Genomic DNA, 14,912 nt, shown 5'->3' with positions numbered 1-14,912 from the left:
ATGTCAATTAATTCTTAGAGACAAAATAATATTAAAAATAAAATATATTATATTTTTTATCATTCTCATCGAGTTTATTTGGTCTCGTTTACGGTTGGTTTTGGAGTTGCGCGTATCAGAATCCGTGGAATTTATCATGAAACTTTCTCCCTTCGAAAAGAGGGAGAACACGCGATATCTCAAGCAATTCGGATGCGCCGTTCGCGGCATAGTCGAACGAATTTATCACCCGACGAGAGATCCGAGAAACGAGACTTCCCGTAATCCGCGTTAAAGAGAAAGAGGTATCCACGCGCATGAGGATGCGCATAGAGAGAAGAGGGAACGGGATGAAGGACTCTCGGGGATGAGGGAGGATGAGGGAGAAATTCGGACGCGGGCACGTAAAGCATTGACAAAGGGAAACGGCGATATTTACAGGGGACGCACCGTATACAAAGGCGGGACTCTTGTATATGGTAATGGTTTTGGGTTTACGAGAGATTATGTGCCTTTCCTCTCGCGCGTTGGTGAACGTTACGCGACATTTAATGGACGACGCGAACTTCGGACGGCTTCGACGCGAACGCAATAATACAAACATCGCGCGGATATCGTTCTGTAATATCGATTTTGTTATAAATTATTCTTGAATACGTCTTCGCCGTAGTATCTATCTCTTTGTCTAAAATTGAATTTTAGTCTGATAAACACAATTATATATTTTTATCAAACATATAGATTTGTTCAAATTTTATCAAATAAATTTAATTAAATGAAATATATAAGATGTTTATTAATAATATTGAATATCTAATATAGTATATAATATTAATATAATTACGCTAATTATATATATGATAATTATCCATAATGTGTTGTTGGAGAACAATTTTGATTAAGTAGGTAACACGTTGCAACGATTTCCAATAGCTCAGCGAATGTAAACGATAATTTATGTAACTGCGATTTGGTTTATGAATTTATCAAGACACTATCGATAGATTAATTGAGTAAGATTCAAAGTGACAGAAATCGCTAAATTATATAAGTTATCGTTTCGTAGTGATCTTCACGGATAATAATTATTTCTTTAATGATAGAGTGACAAATATATTTCGTCTGATGTTTTATCGTTTGATTTTTCAAAGCTCTGATTATAATTCGAATTGAGAACGTGAAATAAACGGTCGAATAATTAAAATCACAGGATCATCTCCACGATTCATTAATCGTTTAATAAATAATTAATTTGTATCTTAAAATGCTTGTATAATTTAATATTCCGCGTAAATATATATATATATATATACATATATATGCCATAATATGTAAAATATTTCGGCAACACATTATCAATAATATGCTTCGGGTGTGTTGTTATTCGTGCGCCGACACTCGAGCAGTAAAGTAGTGGTGCGAAACTGCTTTGTGTTTTGTCGAATTCTTTTTTTAAACGCGATCGCGACTAGTATCGAAATATATCGGTATGATTACTATATTTAACGATTATATTAAACAAGAAAAAATTAGATAAAAATACTTTTATCAATTCTTTTTACGTTCTACAAAAGTTTCTATTTAAAGAAAATAGTTATTTTATTATTTATCTGTTCATTATATTGTACGCATCGAATATAAATCTCAATACGTACAAAAACAATTTTTTGAAATATTAATTAAATATTTTGGGCGCTGCTACAATTTAAATTTTATTTGTATGTTACAGATCAACTTAAGCTGACCCTGAGCCTTTGTCGTTAAAAGTATCGCGCGTACAAGTGCGGGAGTGTCGTTATAAGTATCGCGCGTACAAGTGCGGGAGTGTCGTTATAAGTGTCACGCGTACAAGTGCGGGAGTGTCGTTAAAAGTATCGCGCGTGTTAATCAACTTTAACGACCCTGACAACCTGAGAGGAGGAGGAGGCCTAGGAGAGGCATCGGGTGCGGGCAGAGCAACTCTAGGGTAAATATTTCTTATTTTGTATATTGGAATTTTTATTCGAATTATTTAAATAAGAAAGAATTAGAAAAAAATATTTTTATTAACTTTTTTACAAGTTCTGTAAAAGTTTTAATTAAAGAAAAAGAGTTATTTCATTATTTTCTGCTCGTTACTGTATGTATCGAATATAAACCTTAATACGTACAATAACAATTTTTAAAAATATGAATTAAATATTTTAGGCGTTGTTACAATTTGAATTTTATTTATATATGTTATAGATCAACTTAAGCGATCCTGACAACCTGAAAAAAGGAGAAGGCTTATAGGAGAGGCATCAATGTAAGTAATATATTGAGCATTATTCGATAATTTTTTTAATATCCGTAGATTTATCGAAATAATGAAAACGGAAATTAGTGATTGTGTTATCATTGATTTTATCTTCATTGATTTAGGACACAAAATATGTGCTCTATATATTTATGAAATGTATATGTAATATGTATACTTATATATATGTATATGACGGAAGCAAAAACCGAGAAAATTTAAATGGCTCCAAAATAAAAATTATGCTTACAATCTTACTTTTAAAAAATATGAAGCCTGAGATCTTCTAGTATATTGCGATATATATCGAGTCTTCTTGTCATATACGTCACATCATTTATAAAGATTAGTAGAAACGTGTTTTTAATTCTTTCTAAAATCTATACCATAAACTATATTAGAAGAAAATTATGTGGAACATTTTATAAGATATAAAAAATATAGTTATGATCGCGTAGTATGACAGAGCATAATGTTTGCGCACAACAGCCCAATAATTATTACAAAATCACTGTAATTATTATATAACTAACTAATAGATTGTTGATCAATTTTGTTAAATTATGCTTATCGTATTATCTCACGAAGTTTTACTGAAAGAGTGATTAGGTTTCACCGCATAATTATTGATATGGAATATAGAAAATTGCTGCAAACTTATTTTACATACAACAATATGCGTGCTAAAAGCATAAAAATACTCATCAACATTTGAAGATTGCGTTCAACGAACACTCTATATCGTTGAATTTATGCCGCGATGCAACGTCGTGATCTTCTTCAACGGGTCACCTTTCAGATGGATCAAATGAAAACGAATTTCGAGTAACCCAACCAAGATCCTTCGAAGTGTCCACTTACTCCGATGTCCAAGTACCAGAGGAGCTGTTTTCCCGCTAGGGAAGTAAACTCAATAAGAGCGTAAATCCATGAGGATCCACCGCTGTCGCCAACAAGATCTGACCATTCGCCTCGAGAGAGTGTATATATCCATGGTCGTTTTTAAATAAATAAACGCACGCACGCACACACACACACACACACACACACAAGAGCGATAGGAGAACCTCTATCAAGAATATCTTATTTGTGGATCGAAAAGGGTGACGAGTTTACATCTCCATTTCTTTCTTTTGTCGCGTCGTTAGTCGTGATACCGTGACACGTGACGAACCGAGTCATTAATCCTGACGACGACGACTGGAGATCTTTTGTCCCCTTGGACGATATTCTCGTAAAAATAGCAGCCACGCTGGGGCATAACGCTTAGACTTTGGCGCAGCGTCAGAACGACCTGTCTGTAGAAAACGGTCGAATTTTTATACGGTTGGCATTGAAGAGCGCCGAAGCGGTCGAAACGCATTCCCTGGTTTTCTGGAGAGGCACCATAAGGGACAATAGTTCTTACGTATTTTTGGGGTATTTTTCCGTAGAATATAGAAGACGAGAAGCCGGTGATAAATCGTTAAGTGGGACTTGCATTCATAGGACTTTTTCTTGAGACAGACTCGACTTTATCTCCGCCACGCCGTCGTTGAACTTTGATAACGATTAAGGGTCAGACGGGATAATAGGAACTCGATAGTACCCTTTTTTTATATTAAACGTTCAATTATTTTTCCAGACGAGTGCGACCAATCAATCGTCTTCATCGCCCGACTCTTATTAATTTTATGTCCATTTAACTTGTCGATTGGTGTATGAGATATTAATGATATCTCAGAAAATTTTTTCTTGTTTTCTTACAAAAAATTGCTACACAAATATATGATAAATAATTTTAATTAAAATAATAAATAATCTTATTTTTGCAATGCTACATTATTAAATTAAAGAATTTGAAATAATAAAACGCATAGATTTATGGCATAGATTTTAGAAAGAATTGAAAACACGTTTCTACTAAGCTTTATAAATGAAATATATGACATATGTATATGGCGAGAAGATTCGATATACATTGTAATATACTAGAAGATCTTAGGCTTCATATTTTTTAATGAAATAAAGATTTGTTTAATGAACTAGAAAATTAAAGAAAGAATAAAAAAGCTACTTTTAATTTTCACAAGATAATAAATATGAGATATTGTGTCAACTTTATATATTTGTCCATATTTCAAATTTTAATTAATCATTATATTTTATATCAAGCAATTATTTAGTTTTATTATTAATTAATTATTGAGGATCGTTTATATTATACTTAAAAAAATATAAAATTTAATATAAAACTTTTATCGACGTCGAGTTAACTAGAAATATTAGAATTATTAACAAATGTGACGTCGTTAATATCTTTTCTTTTATTCATATTTATAAAATATTTACGCCCTTCTAAGACTCTTGAGACTGCAAAGTTTCTCAGGCACTTTCGGCCGAGACTAATTTTCACTTACTCTCACTTGAACGTATAATATTGATTCGTGCTGTGGAGAAAATCGACGTAGTTGCTGTCGTAATAGTAAGTAAATAATTAGCGAGCCCTCTCTTGAACACTACCTGAAGAAATTAATTGATAAGTTAGTTTCTGAAAATAAAGCAAGTGCTTTGTCTGCAAGAAACTGTGAAGTACGAGGCAGCAGAGGCGAAGAATTGCATCTCGATTAAATTGAATTAAAGAGACCGGAAGTTATTAGCAGTACCCTAGATATCGTGAGGTAGCTCCGCGATCTGGGTATCGATAATAAAGGTTCTTGCTCTAAAGAAAAATCGGAGAGGAGCTGAGAACGATACTGCCGAAAAGTTTGTTTCTGGAGTGGCTTATCTGATCTCGACCAGCGAGGAAGTCTGAAATGGGTCCGTAACGGAGTGACGTAAACTGCTTTCTCGAAAATCCTCGATCGCTCGACACCTGATTTCTTTCTTGTGATACCGTAGTCTGCGTATCGCGTTTCCGATCGTCCGTACTTTAAATCCTCGTATTTCCATGTGAACATCCTCGCCTGCTAGTACATAGATCTTTTGAAAAAGTAATCTGTGCAGCGCGCGTTTAAACGTTATCCATTCAATCTATTTTAACAACGTGACTGCAAAACTAACTGTGTGATTTGATTTTGCATCCGCCGAAAAATAATCAAAATAAAAAAGAAAAGTTAATATTAATTAATATTTGAAATTGTTTAAAGTTTATAAGAAAAAAAATATGTTTCTTCTCTCTCTCTTTCTTTCTCTCTTTTTTTCTTTCTGGCATCACGTACTCCATATTCGGGTATCGATACGATAACAATTCAGGCATTGCATTAATGTATTAATACAGATGATATTTTAATTTCTTATTCCGACTCTTATCGACCAACGAACCTGCTCGCGTTTGCATAATCGGGAAAATCCGGAAGACGCAATCGTCCGTAGACTGATCGACTTCGCGAAGACGATACCCCGAGGGCGCAATTTCCTGGGGTTTATGCCATTCCCGATCGACGCAGGTGCGCGAGCGTGTGCGCCGTATATTCATCCACGTGTAAAGATTACTTACGGATATTGGCACACAACGAATGGAAATTAACGACGGGCATTGCTATATTTTACGTGAGCAAAAGTTTAAAAATCAATGCAATTAATCCGGGAATGTAAAAAGTTACGCAAATATTTTTATATATTTACAGTTTGTAATTATATACTTTTAATCGCTTTAATCGGTTTTGCAATATAAAATTTTAAATCTATATTACATATTAAAATTACAAATTTAATTGCGATTTAAAAAAATTAATTATTTTTTTAATTTTAATTTTAATATATATTATATATAATGATTTCATAACTTGATAAAATAAAATTCTGTTTTCTATGAAACAATTGATAGGTTAAAGGTTAAAGCATATATAATCATTACTTCCTATATATAACTCTCTAAAATAAATTGTAAACGAGAAGGAATACGTAATTGCTGGTAATTATGGAGGTGTTATCCATTTAACTTCACTTACCCTTTCAAGATCATGTATAATCACTCTGCATCTACTAAATTGGAGCTTTGCAGATAGAATAGTCAATTTCTTTTCAAAATATCATGCATTATCTTTGATATATGATGTAACGTCTCTAAAAAAATATTCATTATTTGACTATTATTTATAATATTTGTTAATATAAATCTACATAGAGAATTAAAATTGTTGAAATATGATATTTGTGATAAACAATTATAAATTTAGTATCATATTTAATTATAGATATATTCTCTAAATTACAAGAAGATTTTAGAAGAGAGTTTATTACAGTTTAATAAGCAATATTAATGTAATTAGTATACAATATTTTTATACATTATATTTATACATTATATTTATAAGAAAAAGAATTATATTATATACAGCAATTTTTAATTTATGCCATTTCAATCTTCGAAACATGTCTCATTATAACTCTGAATTTAAGATCATCAGTTAAAGTTGATTGGTAGAAATATACATCAGTAGAAAAATCAATCGCAAGACCGACGGTATATTAAAGAAAACGAGTAGTCTTGTATTAGGAAACGCGCTAGCAGCTCCTCTAAAATGACTGCTTTAATTGGTTTGCATCTCCGGGGATGGTGACGATGGTGCAACGGCCCGATGTCACGATCAGCCCCTTTAACCCCCCTCTGGAACGTCCCCTTCGTATATGGTAACTACGGGTAGCAGCCGACCGCAATCTGCATTCCGCTACCTAATTGTCGTAACACGACGATGTATGTAGATATATGTATGTATACGTATAGCGCATACATCGAGAACCGTAGGACACCTTCTCGTATACACGAGATATATATGGGGTGTGTTCTGTATATGTGTGGGTGAACTGCGGCAAGTATTCCTCATAGAATACCAAATGGAGTTCTTTTTTTTCTTTTTTTTTTTAGAAAATGTTGATCGCGCGTCTATTGTGCGGCAGGTCGATATTTAAGCTCGAGGTTATAGACGGGTTAAAAAGTCGTGGTATTTATTACATGAATATCTAAAAAATATGCTACAGAATCTCATCAGCGAGAAATATCCTTAAAGTTTATGAATCTCGAAATTTAATATAGTAAATATTAATAAATATCCTAGAGATAATAGAACAAAAATTGATAATTAAAAGCGAAAATGAATAGTTTCGACGAATTTAATGTTCGTGAATATAGGAATTTTATAACATAGATTACGATATGTTTTTTTTTAATTAAAATTAATTCCAATGAAATTTAAGAGTTCAAAAGTAATAAAATTGCTCAGATAGAAAAATATAATATGTTTTAATATGATCGGCTCGTTATAACATACGATATAGCGTATATTTTCGGCCGCGAGTTTCCAGACTGGAATAATTCAGCCAGAAAACGTGATCGTGATTTCGCGGCCTGTTGCAACAAATGAATTTACTGATTGCCAGCAGGCAATTAACGAGGATTTCGTTAATTGCCCTTTTTATTGGTCGTTTGTGCGCCGTGAAAATGCGATTCGCCAGCCGGAAGTGCAAAGATGCATCACGCAAGTCGCGCGTAATTCGCGCTGGCGCGTGTTTCGACGCGCGCTGCAAACTGGCGCGGCGCCTCTAAATCGTCGAATCCGTCTCTAATACCGTAATGGATTCCAGCAAATTGATAGTTGCTGTACAAATAGCAATATACCCGCGGGTTCTGCGAAACGACGATGACCATCGGTCGAAGTGTCCGGATAGGCATGCGGAGAGTTAAAGGGGTTAAATTGATAGCGGCAAGGTGGCGGCGGCGCGGGGATAGTCTCCAATTCAGAGTGGCGATGTTCCACAATATGTACTGAGCCCCGCGCCCTCGTCGCTTGATTGTTGTTTGAACACTTTGGAAGCTCGCGTCCCTGCATCGCAGCCCGGTGCAGTTCGTGTAATGAACAGTGAGAGTCGGCATCGAAACACGCCAAAGTAGCACGCGCAGTTGTTTTACGCGAAACGGCGTCTTAACACTCCCTTTTCGTGATATGTGTAGATCGAGAGGCGTTCAAAGGACGTTATAAAAACTTTTATAGATATTATACACCGGTAATATCTACATCGACGCGAATCGTGACGTTAGAAGCGAGAAAATACACGCGAGCGATCGATCGCGACTCACTTCCACATAAATGACTTTTCGTCAGCGAAGTAGCTTCCGTCCAGGTTTATGAAATGTGTCACAGACTCTGCTATCAGTCGACATATCACATTGAAACATGGAAACTGTAATCTAGGCTTTCCTAGGATTTGCAACATTTTTTTCAGCTGCTACCATATTAAATCATTCACGTCTATGTGATTGATCGTAGAGTATGGCATTATTTTAAAAACAATTTTTATCAAACTAAAATTGCGTGTGAAAAAAAAATCAATTTGATATAGATAATCTCAATTTAGTATCAATATCAAGTTTTTCGACAATCAATAGTATACGAATTATATATTACTTTTATTATTACATTTTAAAATACATAGAATTATTGCACAACATTTTTTTTCAAGTAGATGATGAATAAGCTCTCACTCTGAACGCTCTCGAGATATTTCTAGCGTCAAGTACCACACAGCGTTCTAAATGTCCTCAGAAAATGATTAAACGCTGCGTTGTAAATCGTGGTAGTAATTTTTTATAGTCAACATGCACAGTCATAATTAATTCGAGATTTGCGGTCTCTAAGCACTACCAAGCAGAGTTTATGTTTTGTACAGTTGCCCGAGTTTCAACTAATTAGATTTTAAATGCCTGAACCGACTAATTGGTTACTTTGCCTGTTACTGCACGAACGAGAAGTAATCCCCTAGTGTTGCCTCCGCAACTTTATTAGTTTTCGTCACTATAACATTTATTAAGAGTTAGCTATAGAAATTACGTCTATTTTCTGGAAGTTTGTCGTCGCCGACACTTGACAAGAATATGCAATATACTTTGCCGGTTTGTTATCGTGAATAAAGTAATGATTATTATTTTTAATCGAGCAGTATGCAGGGTGTTGAAAAAAAGTAATAATAAACATGGGTCCGCAAATAAACCGTTTTTAAGATATTTTTATTTGTATTTCTTTATATATATATATTTATTTATTTTTATAATTCTTATTTTTTCCTTTAAATTTTTCCTTTTTTTAATTTATGCAAAAAAAATAACAGCTAATATTTTACCTTATCTTAAAGAAGATGCTCAAAATGATCTCCTTCCATGTCTATGCAATGTCTATGATATTGCAAATATCTCAAAAACGACTCATTTACGAACCCATGTTTATTAAGACTTTTCGACTTGTTTTTGAGCATACTAAATCCCTTAAAATATTTTACTCTTTTTTCCCACACCCTGTATATTATCATTATATATATTATATATGTATATTATTCGATTAAAAATAATAATCATTACTTTATTCATAATATATTATATATAATATAATATATATTGCTCGATTAAAAATAATAATAATTACTTTATTCATGATAACAAACGTTTTTTGTCTGTGACATAAAGAAATGTATCAATAATTATTTCTCTTTTATTAATATCTCATGCTTAAGAAAGCATGGCCTGTTTATTGTGTAATTTATCGGAAAAATGGAAAGAAAAAATTCGTTCTAGAAAAGAAGTCAGTCGACTTTTAAACAACCGTGACTGCCGTAGTACGCTATTAAATCGCTCCATTAGCCGACAAATGCATTGCGAAAGTTACAGTATACTTTTAAAACACTTCGAAGAATTCAACATTCTGTCGATAAAACACTCGAGGACTACGCGAGCGGCTACTTTCACATAACACTCGAAAACGTGATCGGTGCAAAACATTGATGGGTATTGCATGGCTTTCGAAAACTCAGCGAACTATCGACAATGAGGATCGGTATCCGGAGATACGGGAAGGATGGCGGATAATGAACCTATTCTTTGAGATTTTCGCACGTCGAACGTTCATGTTTCACGCGCAGGAAGGGTAAACGTATTGTGCTTAGATGAAAGCTGTATGGAAAAGGTCAAGGGATGCACGTTGCCGCAGGCGGCTAGGATGGTAGCGCTACATTGGCTTTTACGAGTCAAGTTACCATCATCGTAAAGCGCCGCTGTACAACTATTCCGCACTCTTCCACCATTTCATCCTCGAATTCTCTTTTACTCTCCCCTCCGCCCATAAAGTTCCTCTGCGATTTCCATCGTCGATGACGATTTCGCGTCCTCCGCTGGACATCGCGGACCGATCTGACCTTCTATCCCGATTGCACCCCTTTAAAGTGAATTCCAATACGTTGGAATGCGAATCAAAATGGCATGGGGACGAGCCGATCAGGCGGAGAGAGATTTGAATGTCTTGCGAGGGAATTGCGAGGGAATGGAAAGACGCTTGCAATTGTTGAGACTTTATTAGCCAATATCGTCCTCAGTTTCGCACTCTCATAACCCATTCTCTTTCGTATCTTGCGTATTTTTTCGTTTCGACGATGTCCAAGTATGTAATATCGGAGTTTTTTCTCGATATTTTCTACAGATATATTTTAATCTAGTTTTTTTTCCATCGATAATCCTTCTTTTATTGCGTTGTATTAAGTTTTTCATTGTCGATCTTCAATGTCACCGGTAAATAGCAAATAATACAAATTAAAGATAATTTGATTTTATTATTATTATCCGGTGTAAAGAGAATCTTTTGTAACATTTTTGCTTTGATATATATTTAATATAATGAATATAATTATGGAATTATATAAAGAGTAAGCATCGTTTTGTAGAAAAATGAAATATATGTTATCTATTAATTAATTAATTAACTAACCGTTTAATTATTTAGTTAATTAATGCCTTTGTGTAACCTGACCTAGAATAATATGTATAATCAATAATGTTTAGCATACATATCTTTAAAATTTTTATTTAGGAAAAGAATATCACAATCATAAAAGTCTTATATATGATAGGGGATTTTTTTTTTCATAAATCTTTATTTGCTTAACTTTTTTTTTATAGCCGCTCTTAATCTAGAAAGGCATGATTTATTATCGTGGTTTTGAAAATTTTAATTTCAAGATTTTGTTATACGATGGAAACGTTTATTCAAATTTATGTACGTCAGAGATACATAAATCATAAGATAAAATACATGTGAAATCAATGTTGCATTTATTTAGTAATGAAATACGGCATAAGAAATAATTCTTAGTTTTGATAAATGGCGATAAATAAACATATTCCGTGAGTCTATTGAACATACTTGCAATATTTCTCAACTGTGTTTGAATATCTTTATCGCCTCTTGTCCTTGACTCTGCACACGTAACGCTATCCCAGCATGCGGCTACAGACGGATTTAATATTTTGCGCCAGCATAAATCTTTCTCTCCACGCGAAATAGAGAGAAATCCCGAGAAAGAGATTGTGAGAAATCGAATAAATGTCTCATGTTTATTAAATGCACGTTGCACATTGTGATTGTAAACAAAACAGCTTTCTATATTGTTCCTGTATTACATTATTACTACGTTATAACGAATAAACAAACATTTAGACAGAAGACGCATGTGGAAAAGAATGGCAAACCAAATCAACGTCAGAATGAAATTAGCAGAACATATTAGAAATTACAAATAAAAGATGATGAAATTATAACTAGGTAAATTTTATTTTTATGATTAAATATTATGGATTATTATATATGATGTTAGATAAAAATGTTATAATACATTATATGTGATGAGTTTGATCATAATACTTCTTTAAATAAGCCGCTTTGCTATTGAAATGCAGCGTGGAGGATAAGTTTTTGGAAAGAAAAGTGCGAGTTCACGCTGAAAATGTATGGAAGAAACTTTAGTTTGGTTCCTTCGGGTCATATAAAACTTAAACCACGCCCTTGAGCCTTTCGCGAGATATAAATATTGCACGGAAAGGACGCGAAGTTTTGATTGTTCGAAAGTAGTGATTTTGAAACTCTCTCACGATACTATATTTTGAGATTCGAGGTATTTTACTTTGCCCGTAATACTTTTTGAAGAGCATTTTTTGGAAGTCGCTCGGTGTGCGCTATATATATATATGTTTCTACCGTAACAAAAGTTCCTTTATTTTTGTGCTTTTTGCTCATAAGTATTATAAAATTATTTATTCAGTAAATAAGCTCGATGTTGTATGTATGTGGCTCGCACTTACAAAATGTTTAAATACTAGCGCACATATTTATTTTGCTTGGCTCACTTTAAAATAGTTAACGAAATATATTATATGCATAATTTCGCGTTTTATTCTCACACACATTCTTTGTCAAAATTTATTTTATTTTCTCAGTACATTTTGTATATAATTTAATAAAAATTTGATCAGTCCCGTAGATAATCTCATGTCTCAGCTAAACCTTTTCTTCGTCAAATAGATATATAATAATTGACTATTTGACAAGCGATACGTTCTCTGTCACTTCTTTTTCTCTTCGCGATACGAAATCTTATAAACCCATCTCTTTTATTCCTACCTGTCGCCAGGATTGCAATATCGCGCGCCGTTGAAAAATCCAGCACGGCGAAGATCGAAAGTGTCGCCTTGAGCGAAACTTACTCTCCCGTTACGAGACTTAAGGTATCCAAAGTCCGCTCAAAGAGGGATGAGCTGCCGGGCTCAATCCTACCGAGTTTATCTGTCGGTATAAATCCCGGCACGTTAAGAGACACAGTAACTTCCGGTTCCAGGCTGGCGCTCCCGCAAAGCAATTTGGACCGGTCTACCATGCATAAGTGATCCAACGATCCGCGAGCAGTACACAAACTTGTCACTTATTCTGTAACTATGCTGTCAGGGACCTTGGGTGCGATTCCTCTTCGTGTTGCCGTGCACGCTTCCCTTCGACCCTCTTACCCTTACCGCGTCCTCTTTTCACCCCTCTTTCGTCCCCGAAGCGGGAGATGTATCGCGCAGTTACACTCCCGCCTCTAAATCCTTCCGAGTGAGCGGTGCAACCGTGAAGAACATACAGAACCAACTTTGCCCCCGTCCACGATACGGCGCGTTCGCTAAAGGGGATGAAAGCAGTATCTATATATGTGCAGTCGGCAGCCGACTCTGTCGGTGCAGCTTTCGAGATTTATTTATCGCGTTGCACGGGTAGAACTCGTGTCCCATTCGACTATTCCTTATGGACCGTCTCACGAGCTCCTTCCTCTCGGTAGAAGGAGGGAGGAAGGGAGGGATCGCGGAGATACGGGGGGTCTGTGACGAATTATCTTAATGATCGCTCTCGAACATCCGATCTTCGTTTAATCTCTGAAGCGTTATTTGATGATCGCACTAGGGCTGAAAGTGGCTGAGACACTCTCGTTTCGCGGTGAGCCGGATTAAAGGAATTGCTCCTTCGTTAGATTTCGAAGGATTAATCTAGGACGACGGTTTGAAACATCAATTTAGATCTCATCAATTGCTCTTGAGAATGTTGGTGAACATTTTTTAGTGAGATCAATGTGGCATTTAAAACAGATTTAGAAATTAATAGACTCTATGTTAGGCTATAAAAACTAATAGATGTTCACACGCACAAATAATTAAATTCAAATTTATTTTTACACTACAAAGTATTTTTAAGATTGCAAAACAAATATTGATATAAATAAGTAAAACAATTAATTGTTGTTGATTAGTTTTTTATATTTTTCTTGTAATACCTACACATAATATAATTTATAAAATATTTTTATAATCTTTTTTGATACTTTCTGTAGTCATTCATCGATTGTATAATATAATACAATTGCTTTCTAAATGTGTTTTTAAAATCCTCCTTCTAAATGTCCTTTTAAAATTGTTATTAAATGTGATATTTATAGTTTCGTCGAGTTTTCGATCGGTTTAGTCGATGAATACCGAAATCGATAGAGCATTTTTTTGATTTCCCAAGAAAACTGCTATAAATTACAAACGGCGTCTGTCTTGAGGCGCGAGAAGTGAGATATTTTTCCTTTTTCCCCAAAGCCTCCGAGGGAGAGATCGGAGAGTACAATACGTATGAGCCTGGTATAATACATCGAATCGGGACGAAATGCCTTTTCACAAGTTCTTTTGAGCTTTCAAAGCTCGGAACAATATCTGACTTGAGATTGGGGTCGCGGGAAGTCCCTTGGGTAAGAAGTGTTATCTACGTTTCCCCAAGCCCGAAACGAGACCCCCACCGACGACCATTCAGACTACCTTCAAACCCTTTTTGCAGACCAAGCACTTACTCTCTATTTTAATCACTACTCTTGATAGCTTCCTCGATTGGATCAGGGACCTCTCGATAAGAGGTGTGCACATACTATTAATTTTTACTTACGGTTTATATTATTACAAAAAGATTTTTTTTTCTTCAAATATAAATCTCCTAAATACAATTTTTATACTTTTATAATTGATATGATATTATTCCATTTTATATTTAAATATAATCTTTTTTTAGATCTTTTGAGAGAATATATTATTACATTTCCTCGTATTGATTATCACGGTGTATTATTGTTGTAAGTCAAGTCATTTACAATAACATATAACGACTATGATGTGGGATAAAGAATGGCCTTTAACTCGAAACTTAATTATAGTTACATACTTTAAACAATAGGCTTATTATACAGTTATACAACTGTTATATTTCTCTTCGGTGAGCATTCAGCGCGTAACAACATAGCAATGCACGCAGTTACAGTAAGACGTTTCTTAGTCTGTGGAACGCTGTGCTTATTGCTT

At 34.5% G+C, this 14,912-nt stretch overlaps 1 protein-coding gene across 4 annotated transcripts in view; it reads left to right on the top strand.

Annotated features, from left to right (window-relative positions):
* The window catches only part of LOC145939328 (protein amalgam), a 296,331-nt gene that overhangs the window by 79,484 nt on the left and 201,935 nt on the right, over positions 1–14,912 (top strand). For all 4 annotated transcript variants that reach the window (XM_083043563.1, XM_083043565.1, XM_083043566.1 and 1 more), the window contains exons 10-11: positions 1,709–1,945; positions 2,206–2,266. The gene's annotated coding sequence lies outside the window, so the exon portion shown is untranslated. The remainder of the gene's footprint in view (positions 1–1,708; positions 1,946–2,205; positions 2,267–14,912) is intronic.

Source organism: Prenolepis imparis, unplaced genomic scaffold (genome assembly GCF_030444845.1).
Source record: "Prenolepis imparis isolate NDT839.2.m4 unplaced genomic scaffold, iyPreImpa1.0 SCAF_8, whole genome shotgun sequence".
Classification (NCBI taxonomy): Eukaryota; Metazoa; Arthropoda; class Insecta; order Hymenoptera; family Formicidae; genus Prenolepis; species Prenolepis imparis.
Note: the sequence above shows the minus strand (reverse complement) of the source record. Positions and strands in the feature narration are given on the sequence as shown.